Below are 17,411 nucleotides of genomic sequence, written 5' to 3' on the forward strand. Positions count from 1 at the left end.
TGCATGACGATTTTGATTTGCGCTACTACCGTCTAGTATTTCTTCCCACAGAATCAACTGTACTTTGTGATTATTTCCTTGTGCAATTGAAGTATACGTGCATGGCATGAATGAATGTGGAGGTTAATTTGCGCTGTTGCCACGTAGTATTTCCTCCTTTAGAACAAGTTGCATTTTGTATTCCCTGCATAGTGTAAGTACGCACACACGTGACTTGGATGCATGTGGTTGCTAACTCATGTAATATAATTTAGAATTACTCCATGGATGAATAAGTACTTTGTGTTCGTTGCCTAGTGCATTTGAAGCATACGTGGTGCGAATGCATGTGCATTTCAATTTGTGCTTTTGCTATCAAGTAGGTCAAGATGTATTTTTTGTTTGTTGCTTAGTGCAAGTGCGTGCATGAGTGGTATGTATGCTTGTGGATGTTAACGTGTGCGAATGCCACTTAGTATTTACACTCTTAAACCAAATCGTACTTTGCACCTGTACCAATGAATATGGATACTAATTTGTGCTATTGCCATTAAGTATTTCCTCCTATAAGGCAAGTTGTACTTTGTGATTGTTGCTTTGTGCAAGTGTGTGTTCGCGTGGTACGAATGTATGTGGATGCTAACCCTGCGTGGAGATGTGTTGTGGAGATGTACCGCGTCATTTCCGTGATCTTAAAATTATACATTTAAACATACGAAGCTTGAAAGACAAAATTGATTTAACTGACGCTGAATTTCGCTTATTTGATACATGCTTAACAGAAACCTGGATACATGCCGATATCCGTAATACTGATATAGAAATGCCAGGTTATCACCTTGCAATCCGGACAGACAGACCGAGTCGTGGTGGTGGTGTCGCCATCTATGTCAAACGTAATCGGGCTTGAGGCGGTGTGGGTGACAATTAAATGTAAAACCCGTCCTTATCTTGTCGGCTGTATCTATCGCGCAGACAAGAGTGCGGCATATTGGAAGCTCATCGAAGATGCTATTGGTAAAGCCGTTGATTAAAATATGTACACTATCGTTGCCGGCGATTTCAACATTGACGTTCTTCGGGAAAATAAAACCAAAATCGAAAATCTCGAATTGCTGTACGGACTCGGACCAATAATCTCTGAACCTACTAGGATAACACCACACTCAAGCACCCTGATTGATATGATTTTTGTATCGAATGTCGAAAGTGTGAATAAATCGGGTGTTCTTGATCCTATCTATGGCGACCACCGCCCCATATATTTAGTGAGTGAGTGAGTTTAGTTTTACGCCGCACTTAGCAATATTCCAGTTATATGGCGGCGGTCTGTAAATAATCGAGTCTGGACCAGACAGTCCATTGATCAGCAACATGAGCATCGATCTGCGCAATTGGGAACCGATGACATGTGTCAACCAAGTCAGCGAGCCTGACCACCCGGTTCCGTTAGTCGCCTCTTACGACAAGCATAGTCGCCATGTATGGCAAGCATCGGTTGCCGAAGACCTATTCTATCCCGGGACCTTCACGGGTCCCTATGTATGTTACAATAAAAGAATCAATCCCTTCCATCACGATCTACAAAACAAAAGTTTACAACTACTCACTAGCCAATACAGAAAGTATGGACAAATGCATGGGCGACATTGATTTTGACAGTTTATTTTCTTCTAACAGCGTAGACATCACTAGACATCTGCAATATGTAATATCTGCAGTGAGCATATACCTAACAAGATTGTCACAATCAGACCTTCATATCAATGTTGGATGACAAGTAAAATACGAGCATTGATTCGGAAACGTAACCCTTTACACAAAATTGCAAAAACATCTAACGTCCCATCAAATTGGGAAAATTTCAGATCAGCAAGAAATAAGGTTACTTCCGCTATTAGAACAGCCAAACGTCTACTCATCTCTAAAATCGAAGATTCTGTAAATACCTCAATCGGTACTAAAACATGTTGGCGCCTGACTAAAGCATTTTTGAAATCACAAAACACAGTGACTGAAAGTCAATTTCCAACAATTATATCTGACGATATTGCCTACAACGATCCCTAAGAAATCGCTAATATCCTAAATGATTATTATACATCTCAATCGACAGTTAAAGACGCTCATCGAGATTTGCTTGATACCCAGTTCAATTGCAATTCGACATTATCAAGAATTACCCTAAACTGTAATGATGTTAAAAACATCATGTTGTCTTTAGATACACCAAAAGCGATTGGTTCAACAAAGTATTGAAATATACTGCCAAAAGTCCCATACTCACGAAATTATTTAACCTATCGTGGAGTCAGTCAGTATTTCCCATGATATGGAAAGAAGCTTCTGTTATCCCTATTCACAAAAAACGATAGTGTCCATGAATGCTCCAACTACCGTCCAGTCGCATTAACACCTTGTTTATCTATAGTTTTTGATATATATGTATTCAAATATATATTGAATTTCCTTAGAGATAATAATATTCTGACGAATTTACAGTCAGGATTCATGCTCGGAGATTTAACGTCTAATCAATTAACGTATCTGAAAGATTTCATAGCTGAAGCCATCGATGACGGTAAAGAAGTAAGGGCAGTATTTTGTGATTTCAGTAAAACCTTTGATAAAGTATGGCACAAAGGGATTATCTATAAAGTCAGAAGCTATGGTATACAAGATGAAATAGAACATAACGAGTTGCAATTAACGGGTACATTTCTAACAAGAAAGGTGTCTAGGCCGGAGTACCGCAGGGTTCAGTCCTCGGACCTCTCTAATTCGTAATATACATCAACGATATTGTATGTGATATTGATAGTAACATTTGCGGATGATACCTCATTATATGTAATTATTGAAGATCCGTTGGTCTCAGCTGCAGCTCTTAACTATGATCTAGATAAAATCTCTGAGGAATGGCAGGTTACTTTTAGACCAAATAAAACCGAATCTATTCAGTTTTCGTGTAAAAGAAACCCCTCAATAAAAAAATAAAAGACGTTTAGGAATAACATTAAAGATATTGTCCGTAAAACTCGCCCTATGATCAGTTGTCTGAGGAGTTTTAAACATCGTTTATCCCAAAAGACATTAGATACTATGTACAAATCTTACATTCTACCCACACTTGACTACTGCTCGCATGACAATTGTGCATCTGAACAATCACGGATATTAGAGAGCTTACATATTGATGCTTTGAGGCCGATTAGTGGTGTTGTGCGTGTACAAGTCACCATGAGATCTATAATGAAACTTAATTTCACTCTCTGAAAGATAGAAGACATTATAAGAAACTAACGTTTTTCTTTAAAATGTACAATAACCAATTACCGGACTATCTATGCGAATTAATCCCTCAAACTGTCTCTGGAAACACTCGGTATGATACTCGGTATGATCTAAGAAATACATGTAATTCGGAAATTCAAGGCATTTACTGGCGAACTCATTCGTATGCCAATTCGTTCCTATCCGACACAATTAGTCTTTGGAACGCTTTGCCAAACTCAAGAGAAACATGCAGTCAATGGGGATTTAAGAAACTACCCCCCAAAATAGAAACTAATATTTACTTTGACCTCAGCTATGGATCTCGCTTTTCACAAACGTCCACTCACGTCTCAGACTCGGAGTGATCTGAACGCCGATATGTCCAATCGACATACAATCAACAGTCCTTACTGTTCATGTGCATACGGGCATGAAACTGCTCTGCACGTCTTTTTCGTCTGTGACAATTATTCACAGTTAAGATATATTACGTATTTTTAATCTCGATACCGTTATGAATGGCAAGCAGAAACTATCATCGTTCGAAAACCAAAAAATATTAGAATCTGTTCACAACAATATCTTCTCAACACAACGCTTCAAACATTCCCTGAATACATAACGATCCACATCTATTATGGCTCCTAAGACACACCAAACTGTGACAACATTTAACGCTGTATTGCTGTTAACTCATACTGATTAAGGAGTTCAGGAGTTGCATTGTGACGTCATGTTTCACTTCTGTTTTGTAAACGGTGTTTTGGAGCGGCGTTAATATAAGCCAAATGGCTCGTTCGCCAATCCACCTTTCATTTTGGAAATAAAAATATGTTTAAACCACATAATTCTTTGCTATGTGTTGCTTTGAATCTTTTCGTTATATTTCACTTATTGTTTTTCAAACTTCGACTATTTCAAGTTTTTGAAAGAAATTTGAAATAAAGAGGAAACCGCCCAAACAACAAGAAAGAATGTCTAGAACAAGAATGTCTAGAAAATAAATGAGACAACGAGAAAATAATTGATGCAACATATTTCACTGAAAGTGTGCAACCAAATTATTGCCAATTCATTTTGAAGGCAAGTGAAAGAAAATCAAAGACGACTTGTTATCGAAACCTGTGTAATCGAACATTTCATTTTTCAGAATATCACAACAAATAATCTTTAAACTAAGAATACAATGTACTTCTATGAAATAAGGTTTGCTCTTAGCTGTGGTTTAAACGTCACACTGAAATGGTTTAAACATATCTTATTTCATTCAAGAAGAAAGAAAAGGATTGGCAAACGAGCCTAGTTTGTGTATATTAATGCTGCTCTATAATGCATGTGAGAGTTCACAATTATGCACAATGTTGTATATATTTATAACAAGTTATCGCCAATGAGTCTTGGATATCAACAATTTATTTTGGTTTGGTTTCGTGGACAGGTGATATAAATAAGAAAATAATGGGAACTACAAAATCTTTTATGAATCAATTCAGAAATATCATGCATGTCGATAGAGCGCCAAATGGTGTTCTCTTTGGATTTTCTAGAACCTAATATTTTACGTGTACACTACATGCACATAATACACGCCCTCGTTCTGATGTCGTCGGTCTTATGACAGCATGGCACTGAGTTATTCTGCTCAATACAGTGGCGTACCTTAAGTCAGGCGTGAGCAAGACAATTGTCACTCGGACAATTGCTACCCGTACAGCTGCCACCTAGAACAATTGCTACCCAGGACAATTGCCACCCAACTATTTTCACAATAATAATGAAGACACCTGCCACCCCGAATTTTATGTAATTTTCTTTGAAAAAATGAATGTGGGCTGTTAATAAACACAAGATTAGATGATGAAAAGTCGTTGTTTCGGGGTATGTTAATATTATGACTTTGGTCAAGGTTTAACCTTGGAGTATTTTTGCGTCTGATGAAATCTTGACTTTGGTGAAATGTTAGCTTTCATGAAAACTCAATATGCATTGGTTGCACAGAAATCCAAACTTGAACTTTTGTTAAGTTAAGACATAAGCTACAAACTTAATGAGAGAATTATTGAACCACTAAGAACACATAAGATTATATGTTGAGCATGGGTGCTACTACAGCTGTTGAGATAAATGTTTTGAGAAGGAGAGCAAACAGACTTGGCTAGAAAAGCAGTACAGGTTTCATCCATTTGTTCAGCGCTAAATCCAGTTTAGTAAAGATTTCAGGAAACTTCAGTACACAAAATGGCCAGGATTCCTCATCCACCTCACTTCTACCATAGACAAGCAGCTAGAGTATGTTAAGTCGAAGAAAGGAAGTAAGAAGGTTCATTTCAAGGGGTTTCCGTATATAAGATCTGAGAGCCCAGTCACCATGACCATTCCTGATAAACACAAGCTGACTGGAACTGGAGAGACTGTCTCTCAATGTGACTGCACAGGAGATAACCCGAACCCCATACTGATCTTCTCAATCTACGGCAAGAAATATGGACCTTCTGTCAAGAGCACACCATTTGTTCACTGTGCCGCAACTGTACCTCCAGTTATTCAACTATTCACTGTCTGCCTAATGACACTGAATTATGTATTTTTATGTTTGGGTGGCAATTGTATTGGGAGCAATTGTCTTTTGTAATGGGTGGCAATTATCCTAGAACCAAGTAAGGACATATTGGCAGCTTATCGTCATGACCATCAACACAGCCGCGTACAAGTCAGGTGCCTGTGTGTAATTAAAACTAATGAGCCTTGGCCGTTGTGGCCGGTTGTCAGATATGGCCGGTAAGGCCGGTATGGTGGATGAAATGCTGGATACTGCAGGCTGGCCGTAGATGTATCGTAATAAGATGATGATGCCTGTATCGTATCGTAATACGATCGTAATACGATACGGGACAGCCTGATAGTCAGTAGTATATATATATGGACAATGAAATCTTTATGTGAGGGAGCTTGACCCTCGAACAGCGGCTTGGCAGGTGGGCTGACGGTCGCCTCGGTGATGCTGTCTGGACGTTGATGCACTATCCAGATCCAGTGAAAGCAGCAAATGTTTTCATCCTGATGCCACTGTGATAACTGGAGTTTTTCTGGGGTATGGACAAACTTCAAGCCCATGGTCTTGTGTCTTGTGTTCAGATAACAAAACCATGAGCATATCTTTCACTACACAGTTTGCATGCTCAACAGAACCCTGAGATTGAGGATGACTGGGACAAACTGTTGTCACTTCACGCAGAGTTACATGACCAAGATGTAAAAATACATAATGAGTTTTGTTAACATCCTTATAAGTCTGGCACCCATGAAGAGCCACCTCCTCGAGGTGGGTGCTGGGTAACGCTAAGTGCTCTTCTCCTGTGTGGACCCGAGACAGAATGTGTTCACAGCACCCTATTGCTGGTCGGAAGAGGCGAACAAATTGGGCAACCTGTTGGCCGTGGGTTGCGGCCCTGTGTCGGTGGAGGAGAGGATCCTGGTGGTTGAGGGTAATAGGAGCCTGGAACCGTGTTCCTATTGCCTAACACACCACTTTGGCCCTGACTTCACCTAGACGGGAGATAGAACTGGCCCGGTTCTATCAATCGGGTGGTCACGCCATGCCCTGTGCGTAGACCTATTTTTTGCTGAACTTATTATCAGTAGCATGTCAAATTTACTTTCTGGTTCCACGAGAAATGACATGAAAGGCGTTTAGAGGCAGATCATGTCTCTTCAGGTACAAATCAGCAAGAAAGTTTGGCAAAGTTCATAGTTATTGAATCTACCAATGGTGAACCCCTCAAGATATATCCCTTCGTAGTATCAAAGACAATACAATCTATTTGTGGAGAAGTCAAGAACGTCTCACGTCTCCGAGGCGGTACATTACTTGTTGAATGTGCACGCCGACAGCAATCCATCAATTTATTGCAGCAACATCAGTTTGCCAATGTCAATGGTGCTGTCTCAGCTCATCGTACTCGCAACTCAAGCAGAGTCATACTGTTTGACTGACATGTCTGAGGACGAAATAGTGGCTGAACTCAAGGATCAAAATGTAACTTCAGTGAAACGATTCACTGTTAAGAAGCAGGATGGTAGAATTGTACCTGACCATACTTTCAAGTTTACTTTTTCATGGTGCACCTTACCGAAATCAATCAAAGCTGGATATTTCAATATCGGAGTGGAGGTGTATATCCCCTCTCCACTCCGTTGTTATTCCTGTCAGAAGTTTGGACATGGTTCTCAAACCTTTCGAAACGCACCTCGTTGCCATCGCTGTAGTGACAATCACCAGGACTCAAATGTGCCAAATTTGGAGGCAATCATCTTTCTTCTTTCAAATCCTGTTCTGAATGGCTGATGCAATCGAAAATACTTAAATTAAAGTATGAAACAAACATTTCCTTTACGGAAGCTAAAAACAAAGTACATAGCCAAAATCAATTTAAGCCCTCTCCCACGATCACGTATTCTGCTGTTGTCTCAAGGTGACCAGAAACAATTTCTACTTCATGTCAAACGGAGTTGACCTGGATGAAATGTGAGGAACCTGTTCATGTTAATAGTGTTTCTGACAGCCAGAGGCTTTCAACGGCTGCTTCTCAGACAACTGGTCCATTACCAGCTGAATTTGATCAAACAGCTATAGATGTTGAATGCGTTGACACATCAAAAGCTGAAATGTTAAAATTTCAAAGAAGGCGTTTAAATCGTAGAACATCAAAGAAATCTCCTGTTGAGACTCCTGTAGAGGTTCATAATTTGTTTGGATCTTTGGAGATAGGAGATACTCCATCTTCAAAAAAACCGAAACAACGGTGCACCCTTCTCTCGTACACGTGAAAGATATCCGATCGAACCACCATGAGTAACACTACAAATGTAGTACAGTGGAATTGCAGAGGACTTAGGAACAATTTTCACGAAGTCCAATCATTAGCACAAGATTTAAAAACCATCAGCATTTAGTCTACAGGAAACGTTTCTTAAACGTGATGATAACTTTGAAATGCGTCAATACAACTCATACCACTGTTTTTCACCTCCGGCGGATAAAGCAACCGGGGCCGCTTCGATTTTGGTGAGACAGGGCATCATTCACAGCCCTGTTACTCTTAAACTAACCTCCAGGCTGTTGCTGTCTGTCTGACTTTACAAGTCACAGTCACACTCTGTTCTTTGTGCATCCCCCCATCCTCGACTCTTCAGTTATCAGAACTCCAGGATTTATAATCCCAACTGCCTGGACCCTGTATTATAATGGGCGATCTAAACGGACACAATCCGTTGTGGGGAAGCAACGATACTAACAATAATTCGTGAAGATTTTGTTTCTAATAATGATTTGTGTATACTTAACGATGGCTCGAACACATATTTACATCCAGCGACGGGTACATATTCCCTGCTAGATCACAGATCCAACCATCCTTATTGAATTTACTTGGTCAGTCCATGATGACCTGTGTGGAATTGACCATTTGCCGACAGTAATCACTGCTATAAATCCAACTCATGACACACCGACGTCAAAATTGAATTTTTCTGAGGCTAATTGGACTTTATGAAACGGTAGCTGGCGCAGGCAAACCGGTTCGAGTCACGATTCGCCTGTTAGCAAGTGCATACGACGGTGATTTGGCCTAGTAGTAGGCGATGACACAGCCACGAAGCAGGCCATGACGAGGTTGAGGGGGCGACCCCGAGAGGAGAGGCGATGATGGTAAAACGGCAGCTGGCAAAAGCAAACCCGTTCGAGTCTTGATGTGCCCGTGAGCAAGTGCAGACTCTGGTGACTTTTGCCTAGAGGTTGGTGATTGTGCCGGAAACAGAACGAAATGTTAGTGTCGCATAGGAGGCGAGGGGGCGATCCCGAGAGGAGAGGCGATGATGGTGAAACGGTAGCTGGTGCAGGCAAGCCCGTTCTAGTCTTGAAAGGAGGTTCAAAGGCGATTTGGTGGCAATTGTGTATGATTTGCAGAGTCACATCTTTGCGATTCCCTAAGGTGTGGCATATGGGAAATGAGCGGTCTGTTGCTGTAGTGTCTACAGCTATGTACATGAGGCATCTACTTGATGGGTAGATGCGACGGCATGACTTGCCAGACGGACATTGACGTTTTCTGACCTTTTGTTATGTTGATGTAAAGTGTAGTGTGTGTTGTTCATCACGTGTAGCAGCTCAACTGCCAACAGTACCTGCAGAACCACGTCCTCCTTCATACGTCGAGTCAAGTGTCCCTTCACAGCAATCAGAGTTAGAAATCAAAGCTGTATCCTTCCATGTTTCGTGACTTGTATTATATATTTGTGTTAACATATTTGAGTTACTGTCCGTTATGGACGGCAAGTATGGGTATTGAACTCTTGAGCTATAGATATCATGGTGCATGCAAAATTAAAAGAACATGCTAACACCGTTTCTCCCTAATCTAAAACTGTAACCTCAAACCAAAATAAAATTAAAACCTGAAGTCTACGTCCTTCTCTCTACATAAAATCACTAACCCAAACCGAAATAATCTAAATGACATAACCTTAAAGCTAAAAGCAACAATAACAAGAATGTTAAAACTAAACCGCTAACCCAAAGCTAAAGGACATAAATGTAAAGGTAAAAACCATGAATACCGAGGTGCTTGAGACTGAATATAAACACTGACAATAACAGAACGTAAATCTTGACATAAATGCTAAACTGAAAGGACAAACTAACGCTACCTAAACCGCTAATCCCAAACCAATCAAGCATCAAATTGACGTGTAAAGTATCAATTGGGAGAAGGTTAAAACGAAACGTAAACAGTACAAACTCATAACAAAAAGAAACTAACAATACTAATATAAATAAAAGAGCCAAGAAAACAAACCAGAAGAAAATTAGGTGAAATTGGGTAGGTTGTGTATCCCTTGACACAAGTGAAACTGCTATACTTGCATCAAGGCCTACAAAGACAGTCGGTCGGCCGAGGCATTGAAAGTGTGTCTCCAGGTGAAGGTGACATATTTTCAATGCCTACAAATTGGCCAGGAAAAATTGTCTTTAATTCCACCTGGTTTGATCTGTACTTCCGTGTTTCCATATCTGCCTATTGTTTGGTGGGGTCGGGAAGGATGAAATAAAACGTTTTTATTGCTGCGTTTAACCTTGGTATTGTCTTTAATTCCACCTGGTGTGATCCGTACTTCCGTGTTTCCATGTCTGCCTATTGTTTGGTGGGGTCGGGAAGGATGAAATGAAACGTTTATATTGCTGTGCTTAGCCTTGGTATTGTCTTTATTTTCATGTGGAGAGAAAGCAAAGGCACTGGTTTTGTGAATCTTAGTGTTACTAACAATACAAACACAATTACATTCCTAAAGTAGTTTCTCACTCACTACATTGTCTGGAATTGTGCCTTGATTGGTGTCATGTTTGCAGAGGCACTTGTTGGGGTATGGGCACACAGGCTTGGCTGTGATGTTTTGATAGTAATGTCTAATCCGTGAGTTTCCGAGTGAGACATGGAAACCACCCAAAGTGGCGGCAATTACGACTGACAGCACCAATGGTTGACTGGTATTTTTTTATCCCATAACTGAACGATATGAATGGTGTCAGGTTTAAGCTACCAACACACGTCTTAGCGTTGAATGATTGATCCTGTGAGTTCAATGCAGAGCTTCGTAGAAACACCAGACTATATATGACCGAGGCTATATATACTTAACAGTCAAATACGAGCATCACGGCACTTGTGCTGATATTATTTGACACAACTCATTGTCAGAAATCGTTCTTGAAGACTTACTTCATTCAAGCTGGCCTGCGCACTTTTTGAAGCTCCTGTTTCAAAGCCAGTCCACTTTGCCATCCTGGGACATAGCTTCATGCGGCGACTTGTTCAAGTCTGTCCCCCTCCACATGGCATCCTCACTATTGGAGGGGCGACCGTCGCTCGGATGAAAGCAGAGGTGGATGCCCTTGATGCAGCTTTTCAGGGTATTGTTTTCTTTCAAGTGGGAGAACGACGTGTCCACCTCAACTGATCCTCGGAACCTGGTCGAAGACTTGCTGGATCTTCTGGACTACCTTCGGTGGAAACGACCAGGCTCCAGGGCAGTGATAGGGAGTCTATTTAGTGTATGTGTAGGTATGTTCACTCACTCACTCACTCACTCACTCACTCACTCATTCTGAGCTGTTTTGGATCCCCACACACACTCGGGGCTTAGCTTTGGGTGGCTTTAAGGGTGGGAAAACGTGACGACAGCTAAAGCCAAGACACAGGGCTTCGCACCCATGACAAAGACAAAACCCTGGAGTTGATGTTCGAAACATGACAAGTACCTACAGCGTGAAAAACCGCCGTAAATCGAGATGAATCGTGCTTAAAAGCGTCAGTAACTTCTGATGATACCACCAGATAGCCCTGGGTAACAGCTTCACGTCGCTGTGTAACATGTGAATAGGATGTGAGTATTCAACGTTCGAGTGACGTTTAAAAGATGCTCGCCGAGTAAGGCTTTTTTCTTGGTAAAATTACACGTCTATAACAGATGGCAAAATGGGCGTGGTCACCCAACCAGGCACCCCATGTCAACCCGTGATAACCTAAGGTGATTCATGCACATGGCCAAATTTTCATGCATGATATACGTGCTGTATGTCTCTTTCTCCCGGGGGGAGACAAGTAGTGAGCTCAGGATGCATAGATCAAACCTTTGTAATGTCAAATCTTAGCTGTTTTGGCTCCCGTCACACACTCGGGGCTTAGCTTTGGGTGGCTTTAAGGGTGGAAAAAACGTGATGGCAACCACATGTGTCGCACATGTCGTGAAAGCAAAGACACAGGGCTTCCGATCCAGAGTAAAATCAAAATCCCGGGGTTGGTGTACGAAACATGACAATTACCTGCAGCGTGAATAGCTGCCGTATATCGAGTTACATCGGGCAGGTGTCGAACCTGTTGAGGACAGGTCATTTCTGATGACACAACCAGATAGCCCTGGAACCCAGCTTTATGTCATTGTGCAACATGTAAAGGGGCCGTGCATGGTCAGCGCCCATGCGGCCATTAAATAACGGCAGTCAACGTGTTTTGTACCCCTCATATAGGCCCAGTGAGTAGCTGTTGTGAGATCTATGCAATTCCTTTTGGTATTCTAAGTCCACTTCGAGTATATAACCAGTAGGGGTATCCCCCACACCCCCAGTGTTTATCACACATTGAAAATTACTCTCAGGCACCCATTCGAAACCACCCGTTGGTAGATATTGGCTCATGGCCCAGCAGGTTGTTGGCATCGAGGTAGAGCAGGTGGTTTGTAGGTTTCTTACGGTTGTAGCCTTTCACATACTTGTTGTTAGCTTTGGCATAACGTTTTGATACCATAGAAATACCACCGCATAACCCTTTCTTGATAAACAGATGCATATCATAATCTGTGAATAACTCTAACGTCACCCTGGTTTTCTTCAGCAAGGCATCCCACGAGAGCCCAGGACTCGAATGATACCAGGCCGGGTCCAATCCATATTGTTTCGAACATGTTTTTCTAAATATCTCGAACACATCTGCCAGCAACAACACATCAGTTTTCAAATATAAATCGTGATAGTCACCGAGATTCTTACAGCCCAAATTATCCCATATGTGTTGCGTGTGTGCGTAATCGTATTGCAAGACGGACACGTCAGACAACTTGTTATAGAAGCGGTCAATGGGAGGTAACTGTCTCATTAAACTTGGACCAGTCATCCATGTATTCGTACGGATAAATACCCTTGCACAGCAGCAAACCTCTAGTTTTCTCTTCTGTGTGACGATTAGTTATAGCCAAATCGTCTGAGTTATTAACCTTTACCAAACTGTCTAGAGACGACAACAGAAACTGAATACTATCGATGAATTTCAGCCCATTTAATGAAAAGGATATATATCTTTCCATAATGTTTGGGATACAGCTTTTGTGGCCTTCTACCTTTGAAATAGCCCGCATAATCAAGCGTGAATCATAGCCATGGAGATTATGAAGTACGATGGGGATGTGCATCAATTTCGGATTTTCCGTAACTTGCACGCATTGTGATAGTGATCTCTCACTGAATCACCATTCAGAGATTTACCGCAGATGAGACAATGCGTGCTTTTGTTGTGGGTTTCTCGATCCGCTAGGGTCATGTGCATTGGTGTTTTGTTGTTTAATTTTTCCTTGATCTTTTTCTCTTCATTTTGTAAACACTTCAGAAATTTTTCAGCCACATCTGGCCCTCTATAATAACTGGGGGTTTAGTTTTACCATCACAACAAACAACCACATACCCAAATCCACACGTTTAATAATCTTGGACTCTTTGTGTGAAACTTGTATCAGTGGATTCAACTACTGTGCTGATTGGTTTCACGCCAGCTTCAAAATCGGCGTAGATAATGTATGGCACCAGCATTTGATTTTTGTGATTGTAAAATTTCAAGATATTATAGGGTTCTTTTGTCATCTCTATCCATATAGCCGCTTCCCCCACCTAAAGTCAATACTCTCTGTGTGATACAAGCAGATTCAGCTTTGTGAATCCGTGAAGGCACCTTTCACAGAAGTGTTTCTTCCCCTTATATTTTGATTGATTGTACACCAAGTGGCTGCAATGTGTTATCGTTATGTAGTGACAAGTCTGCATGGATGTTTCTTGGCTGGAAATTTGGTGACTCTTAACGTTATCCTCATGCAATTCTCCCCTGTATTTGGAATATTAACCATAGCGTGTTTGTCTGTGAAATATTTAGGAGTGGGTAAAGATCTCCTTTCAATGGCAAATAAAAGGTGACTATGCTTGTCATAAGAGGCGACTAATGGGGTCAAGTGGTCACTTGCTGCCATGGTCAACACAGGTCATCGGTTCCCAATTGCGCAGATCGATGCTCATGCTGTTGATCACTGGATTGTCTGGTCCAGACTCAATTATTTACAGACTGTCGCAGTATAACTGAAATATTGTTGTGTGCGGCATAAAACTCAACTTGTTATCTCACTTATTAAATTCATGGAATCTGTGCACCAGAGAATTATTGACATTCATGTTTACCTGTATGTTAGAAATGTATTCATCCATTATTTATGTTTATTATTACTAAGAAAATCAACTTCATGAAACAAATGTTATTTTATAGCTACTGTTTAAACAGTTCTGAAACGTAATAAATCTGGATATTATTATGATTACTGAGCTTTGAGTTGTATAAACCGTTTGTGTATCATGGGTATCTATCATGGATTTTATAGTGTTTAAAGTGTATAGCAGAGGGGTAAACTAGCTCAGATTTATTTGGTGGCATTTTCATTAGAAACTAATAAAATATGTTACGTATTTTCTATACTGTGGAAAGTTCCTTTATTTGCTTAGTGGTTTGCACATTGAACATTGATTGCAAATTATCTCCCATTATAAACTGTTTTTAGGCACTTTGCGATGTGCTCAGTCACAGAGCACATGTCAGAGCGAGAGCATGGTAAGATGGGGCCTGTATTTTGAATCAACCTTTCAAATTTTCCGTGCGGAGAAATCACTCTTCAGGTAGGAAATGACACACTTCTTATAAAATGTTTACAATATGGTTTAATGACAGATATTTCATTAATATTTGCAACTTATGGAACACTGCATTTCTCTTTTCAAATATCTTCGAGTGCACGCTTTGGAAGATTCCATTTCTATTTTGGAGATGACATTGCATTGGCAATTTGTTGTGTGTAAGCATTGTTAATAATGAAAAGGAGTATTTGAACTTTAGAGGTTATTCACAGTACTCCATACAACTACTTTGTATACAAATTTCTGTGTTTTGACGTGGCTATAGAATCTGAATTTGAGTAGCTTATGGAGGAGTCCATTTATCTTTTAGGGCATATGCCTTATCAGTTGTTATTCAGGCACATTGAAGTGGTTTATCATTATGTAAATGGTATTATACTTTTTTTCTTGTATTATTTCGAGCATAACTGCTCTAAAGTATTATTAATATTATGTGGAGAGTATTGTTTCCCACATGGGAGAGTTTAATATTCAATTCGATCTTGGAGATCAGGTATGTTTCAGTTTGATGTAATAATCTGGTATTCATAGGTGCATATTTGTTTATTATGAAAACATTGTAGAACTATGTACTTATGTGCACAAACAATGTATTTATTTTCTGCATTTCATCCTTGCAGAATATACCTCTACATTAAAGGATATTGGAAGACTCCGTATATTTAGTCATTGTTCATGTAAAACAACTCTAATTAATCTAGTAACTCATGTATCCTCATATCAGAGTATCCTCGCATACCACATTCACGTGCTTGCTTTTTCAACTCATGCACTGTAATCATGTTACAGTGTTCATATTATATGTGAAACAATTGTCTAAATGTACATCAAGGAAGTGATATACCGCCGTTGCCATAGAGCTATCACGTAATCACAGTGTTCATAACAGGATAGACCCATTAATCCAAGATTATTGCTCTCGGTCCTGAATAGCTCAATCGGTTAATGTGCGGGTTTATCGTGTGCAATTGCACAGCTGTGCATTGTGAGTTCGTATCCTGCTGGGCCTCACTTTGACTTCCTTGCCTTATTTCGTGATGCAAGGGTTCTTGCAAACAATTGGTCCTTGTTTATCATTTCGAGGCAAGGTATTACGATCATATATCAGTTGGGTCAGGAGAACAGGAACTGATGCAGTCCTCCTTGGAGAAATGCGCAAACGAATCTTTCTAAGTCTCATTTGGAGGACAGTGGCTACAAAACGGACCCTCTTTAACTCTTTTTCTTTAATCGTTCTATGGGGGGAAACCCCCACCCCTGTTTATAGAGATTGAAACACATAGAGTAGTATAGGGAATAGGGAGTTTTGGGTCACATCCATATAAGCCATCGAAGTTAAAAGGGTTTTTTAAACCCCAAAGTCGCCTAATGTAAAAGTATATGGAAAGTGTCTGTTTTTTCGGAGTTTGTGAAAAAGAGGGTCTGGATTCGCGTCATTGGCGATTATATGGCATATATGGGGGTGGCCCAAACCCCTATTCCCTATACTACTAGATGACTCAGTTTGTACTGATATGTAAACAAACAATTCATTTGATGACAAACATTTTATATAGTATAGAAAAAGAACAAAATTTCAATGGTATGGTTTATGAAAGCTTCACATGCCTAAAATATTTCAAGAAATAACATCACCCAAAGCGTTAGAAAACTATGGCTCAAGCTTAAGGCTGATAACTGCATCTAAACTCTGATTGTACAGGGCCAGGGAAGCAGAGGTCAGCTGCCTCCCTATAATTTTTTTACAGGTTACTTTTTATGCATAAACATATTGATGTAACACTCTTTTAATGTTGCTAGGGCCCCTTAATTGAGAAGTGTTAACTTCGCCCCTGTTCTAGCTGGTCTGTCAAACAACTCTTAATCACTTTTGATACATTCAGAAGTTTACAATTAACTCTCCTCTTCACATATGTTACTTAATGTCAGAATTGGAGGCATATACAAGTCAAAGCTATTCAGCTAACAATCATCCGCCATGCAAAAAGACATGTCTCTGTGCACAATAAATCAGTTCATCTGCATTGACACAGATCTCTCTGCTGGAATGCTGGCCCTTTGCATTTACACGACATCAGTTCTACCAGTCTTGACATCAGAAAAGGGATAGGCTGATGATCACAAATGCTCCAAACAGGGCCAACTGGTGAAGGAATCTTCATGATTGGTTGTATCCACACATGCACTTGGTAGTTAACTCGCTCAATAAGACGTTTTAGGCTGTTGGATGTTGGTGGGAGTTTTTTTCAATACTTCATCTGCAAGAATCACTTAATTATTTGGTACACACATAGCATTAAACGCCTGTCCACAAGATGTAAAGACTGTTTCGTGAACATCAAAACTCTGATCCATTTGTTGTGTGGAGGTTCTCATCCATGGGTTTTACAGCCTTTTTGGGAATCAATGTAGAAGAGGAGCAGGTTTTCAGTTTCAGATTCAGGCGATGTAAAGGTGACCAAAAGTTTGTCTTGGAAGAGTTCAGCTGACTACATATGATATTAATCCTTTTGCTCTGTTCAAGATGCAAGATGCTGTGAATTATATCCTTTGGGACAACAACTCCACTTTCATTGTTCATAAGATATAGACATGACAC

The 17,411-nt window shown here is 40.3% G+C and overlaps 1 protein-coding gene across 2 annotated transcripts in view; it reads right to left on the reverse strand.

The window, feature by feature from the left end:
- LOC137284830 (caspase-7-like) overlaps positions 1–17,411 on the reverse strand; it is a 654,824-nt gene that overhangs the window by 477,689 nt on the left and 159,724 nt on the right. The window contains exon 1 of one of the 2 annotated variants that reach the window (XM_067816832.1): positions 10,412–10,415. The exons of the other annotated variant lie outside the window; for it this stretch is intronic. The gene's annotated coding sequence lies outside the window, so the exon portion shown is untranslated. Of the gene's footprint in view, positions 1–10,411; positions 10,416–17,411 lie in introns of those variants that run through there. 2 annotated transcript variants of the gene reach the window in all.

This window comes from Haliotis asinina, chromosome 5 (assembly GCF_037392515.1).
Source record: "Haliotis asinina isolate JCU_RB_2024 chromosome 5, JCU_Hal_asi_v2, whole genome shotgun sequence".
Classification (NCBI taxonomy): Eukaryota; Metazoa; Mollusca; class Gastropoda; order Lepetellida; family Haliotidae; genus Haliotis; species Haliotis asinina.